Here is a 5,417-nt window from a genome sequence, read left to right on the forward strand (position 1 = left end):
AGGCTGAATGACTACAGCTAAATCATCTAGTTTCTATGAGGCCCACTTTCCTTATAAGTAAAATGTGGATGATAACACCTGTTTTTCTACTTCTCAGGGTAATAAGGATCAAATGAAAGCACTTTGTGAATCTTAGAGAGTTCTATAAATGTCAGTTATTGTTTTAAAATATATTTATATTTATTTTGTTAAATATTGCCCAATTACATTTTTTGAAATTTTTAACATTTATTTTTTTTAATTTTGAGTTCCAAATTCTCTCCTTCTCTCCCACCCCTTGAGAAGGCAAGCAATGTGATATTAATTACACATGTGAAGTCATGCAAAACATATTTCCATATTAGCCATTTTTCAAAAGAAAAACACACACAAAAATGCAAAAAGTAAAAAAGTATGCTTCAATCTACACTCAGAGTTCATTAGTTCTCTCTGAAGGAGGATAGCATTTTTCATCATGAGTCCTTTGGAATTGTCTTGGATCCTTTTCTTGATCAGAGTACCTAAGTCTTTCATAGTTGATCATTGTTACAAAATTGTCATTACTGTGTACAACAGTTCTCCTCACTTCACTTTGCATCAGTTCATATAAGTCTTCTCAGATTTTTTTCTGAAACCAACCTGCTCATCATTTCTTATAGCACAACAATATTCCATCACAATCATATACCACAACTTGTTCAGCCATTTCCCAATTAATGGGTATCTCCTCAATTTCCAATTCTTTGCCACCACAAAAAAGAGTTGCTATAAATATTTTTGGACAAATAGCTCCTTTTCCCTTTTCTTTGATATCTTTGGGATATAGCCCTACCAGTGGTATTGCTGGGTCACAGGATATGCACAGTTTTATAGCACTTTGGGAATAGTTCAGAATTGCTCTCAAGAATGGTTGGACCAATGTCAGTTATTATTAAGATAAAATGCTAGCACAAGATAGACAGTTGAACCTAAGATCCATAACCTTCTACCTCCTTTTGAGGGAGGCCCTGACCTGTTTGAGATTAGTCTGGAGGTGGACAGATGTGAGACAAGCCAAGGAAACCATTCCAGAAGCTAAGAACCAGAAACAAATCCAGGAAGCCAGGCAAAGCTTGACATACCTCATTGAGCAACTCACCTTTCCAAATTCTCACTACACCTTTACTCAATTTTTCTACTTAAGTCAAACCAATCCTTACTGTCTCCAAAGAATGCCTCTCCCATTCCTACTTGTGTTCATTCGGTTTTGCCATTCTGTCCTCCCCCTACATCTATGTGCTGCTCATCTCTCAAATCCCAATTCAAGTCCTGCCTTCTCCTCCAGTAGAAAGTTTACCTTGCTCAATCCACCTCTTCTCTCCACTCCTATGACTCTAAGTCTTTGTACTATTCATAGGATCATAGGATATAGAAATGGAAGAGATCTTAGAGACCACCTGGTTCAATGACTTCATTTTACAGATGAGGAAACTGAGGTTTATAGTGGTAAAGAGATTTACCCAAGTTGACACAGGGCGTAAGAGGCAGAGCCAAGCCTTCTGACTGCAAACCAAGAGCTCTTTCTACCACACAATGTTGCCAATTTGGCACTAATCACGTATTACCTTATAATTATCTGTATACATGTCCAATTTCGCCTACTAGATTATGAGGTCCTTGAGGTCAGGGACTATGTTTTAAATACGTTTCTATATTTCTCATATTATCTACCAAAATGTCTTGCACAGTGCTCTATTTCAATTGCCTTTCCTGTGAGAAAGTGCTCTTACTACTAGTAGAAATTCAATTCAATAATATCATATCTTTTCATATAGCTGATATTTATATAATGTTTTAAGGTTTGAAAAGCCCTTGACATTATCTTACTTGATCCTCACAACATTCCTGTGAGATAAGTACTATTATTAGTTCCATTTTATAAATGAGGAAACTGAAGCTGAGAAGGGTTCAGTTATATACCCTGGGTCACATAGTTGGAATTATCTGAGATAGGATTTGAACTCAGATGTTCCTGGTGCCAAATCTAGCATACTAGGCTGCCTATGTTCCTTATCATGATCTAGTTGTTTCAAGTATATGTGTTTTGTCCTGATAACTAAGCTGTAAGTTTATCAACATCAGGCACCTTACGTTATACAATTTTCTGTTTCTATGATTCCTAGTACAGTATTTAGTAGGTACATGGTAGATGCCCTATGAACACTTGCTGACTTAAATTAAGATCATTGTTCACAGGACTATGGTGATATGTGCATGCTGTGTTTCAGGAGAACATGCATATTTTTGGTTCTGGATAACAAAAGCCTGCCTTAAATGTAAACCATATTGCTAACTGAATAAAACCCAAAGAATGTGCATCCCCCTGACAAAACAATGCACCTTTGGGGGCCAATGTAGAAATTAGAGCAATAATACTTTCTAGGCCTGAGAGATATATACTGTTCTATTCTCCCATGCCAATTTAACCACAATTTCCAAAAACAAATCCAGTCTGGCAGCTTTGCCAACATTATCTTAGTACCAGATAAAGTCAGAAATAGGACTTTGTCAGGGGTGCTGGATTTCAGGCATAAATAAACACCAACACCAAAGTTAATTTTTTTTTTAATTTTGAGTAAGTCATATATGTATCCAAGTGAAGAAAAAACAATGCACTGTCAGTGGACTGAAAGGAAATTTCCAGATGATCAACATGAAAACAGAGAAATAAGAATTATTATAATTTTAAATATCATGATAGCACATTTTGACAGTGGGTATAATAGTACTAACAAAAATGCTTTCTGGACCCATCTCCCTCCAATCTAGGACCACTTGAAGCTGGACCCAGGTACTTATCTGCTGTCATTTATTTCCTGTTTCTTATTTCTCTCAACCAGTAGTGTAGGGGTAAAGGTTTAACAGCCAGCTGGGGGGGGGGGGGAAGGGGGCAAGGGAAGCACACATGGTAGCCTTTTAAGTTTAATCTGAATTATTTTTTCTATATCACTTTCTTTGCAGAAGAATCAACAAAACAATAAATCGAGACCTGATTAGTAGTAATACTGATTATTGAGATATCAATGCTTACACTGAAAATTTAACAATTGGCTCTTGGGATCCAGTCTGAGATGACTCTAGCACATCTCTGCCACCCACCACCACCTAAAGACAAACTAAAAACATCAGAGGAACTCAGATCTTCTCCCACCATCACCCCAGCAGAGATCAAAAGAGGATGTCAGATGGAACAAAAACAAAAGAAAAAAAAATGAAAAGTAAACATTTTATCCAGGTCTGAAAAACATAAAAATGGCTAGAAGCATTCAGGCCTGAAACCTGAAAACCTAGGGAGAAGGCTACACCAAGAAGCATATGTGTAAACAGAAAAAAAAAAAAACACCTAACATAGTGATGAAACACCATAGGTTAAGATAAAACTAAGAAATAAAGGGGCAGCTAGGTGGTGTAGTGGATAGAACACCAGCCCTGGATTCAGGAGGACCTGAGTTGAAATCCAGCCTCAGATACATAACACTTACTAGCTGTGTGACCCTGGGCAAGTCACTTAACGCTATTGCCTAACCCCAAAAAAAGACAAAACTAAGAAATAAAAGCACACAAAGGAGTGATTTCACAACAAATTCTAGCAGAGCCACAAAGGGAAAAAAATAACTGGTCATAAGGACTACATTAATGCCTAGAAGAAATGAAGCAAGCAGTAAAAAGTGAAATTAGAATTGAAAAAAAAAACCTTGAGGAAAAAATTGGAAGGAGAATAAATACTTTATTATAAAAGGTAGAAAGCCTCATCCAAATAATAGACTCTCTGAAAAACAGAATGCTGCAATTGGAACTCAACTTCTCCATGAGACAAGAAATAGTTGAACAAAGTCAAAAGACTAAAAAAAATGTGAAATGTATATTATTTAAAAACTAGGCTGCAAAACAGGCACAGGAGAAATAATTTAAAAATAAAAAAATGACCTGACAAAAAATTTGAATACTATCTTTAAAGAAATCAGAAAAGGAAAACTATCCATACCTATTAGAACCAGAAGATAATGTGAAAATAAAAACAATCCACTGTTAATTTCCCACAAAAGCCCCAAACTGAATATCATGAATCCAGGAAAATTCCAGCCAAAGTCAAAGTATCCAAATTAAAGGAATGTACTCTAGGCACAGAGAAAGAAAGAGTTCAAACACTAAGGAACCACAGTCAGGATCACGGATGACTATGCTGCCACTGCTATAAAAGAAAGAAAATCTTGGATTTCCTAAGATATGATATAACAAAGGGCTAAACAAACAAATAAAAAAAACTTACAACCAAGATTAACTTGTCTTGCAAAACTAAGTATCATCCTATAGTGGGGAAAATATACCTTTAAGAGAAGACTTTCAGTCATTCCTGATGAAAAAATCAGAACTGAGTTTGCCATATTCCAGGTACACAGGGCTTGCTCCCACTTCACTGCGTATTATTTCCTTTCCAGGGAAGCTCAGGAGAGACCATTTGAGTGAGTTGCCAAAATGACGAGCACAAAAGGAAAAAGGAGGGGGACACAATACATGTTTTCTAGGCCCTTTCGAAAACATGGTGTTGTCCCCCTGGCTATGTATATGCAAATATACAAGAAAGGTAATATGGTAGATAACAAGGGTATTCAGCAAGGAATACCTCACAAATGTTACCATGGCAAGACTGGATGGGTCTATAATGTTACTCAACATGCTGTAGGCATTGTTGTAAACAAACAGATTAAGGGCAAGATTCTAGCCAAGAGAATTAATGTGCATATTGAGCATATTAAGCATTCTAAGAGCAGAGATAGCTTCCTCAAGTGGGTAAAGGAAAATGATCAGAAGAAGAAGGAAGCCAAATAAAAAGGCCCTTGGGTTCAACTGAAGTGCCAGCCTGCTCCACCCAGAGAAGCATACTTTGTGAGAACCAATGGCAAGGAACCTGAGCTGTTGGAACCAATCCCCTATGAATTCATGGCATAAATGGCTGTAAAATAAAAATAATAAAAAATTATTGGGTTAAAAAAAAATCAGAACTGAGCAGAAACTTTGAAATGAGAAATTTTATAGGAATCAAGAGAACCTTGGAAAGGTTCTATATGTGAGTAATCTAGAAAGGGCTAAACAATGATAAAATCTTCTATTCTAAAAGGGAAAAAAGACAAATGTCCCTTCAAAATCCCATTGACTCCAGAGTTCAGAAAGCATGTTAAGAAATATATAAACACAGACACTGAGAGTGGTATTGTTTGTTTTGTTTTAAGACAGTAAAAAAGGATAAGGAAATAGGAATGTACTAGAGAAGAGACAAAAAAGGAAAAATGGCTTGCTATTTCAAATAATTGAGGTGCACAAGAATAACAAAATACAAATGTGGAGGAAGATAAAAGGGTAAACAGGTATCTTTGAAACTTCATCTATATTTCAACTGG

General features: G+C 36.2%; 1 pseudogene; it reads left to right on the forward strand.

Moving 5' to 3' along the window:
• The first annotated feature begins 4,486 nt into the window (after positions 1–4,486).
• On the forward strand, positions 4,487–4,969 carry LOC114048413 (annotated as a pseudogene).
• Positions 4,970–5,417: the final 448 nt, after the last annotated feature.

Source organism: Vombatus ursinus, unplaced genomic scaffold, assembly GCF_900497805.2.
Source record: "Vombatus ursinus unplaced genomic scaffold, bare-nosed wombat genome assembly UNPS02014793.1, whole genome shotgun sequence".
NCBI lineage: Eukaryota > Metazoa > Chordata > Mammalia > Diprotodontia > Vombatidae > Vombatus > Vombatus ursinus.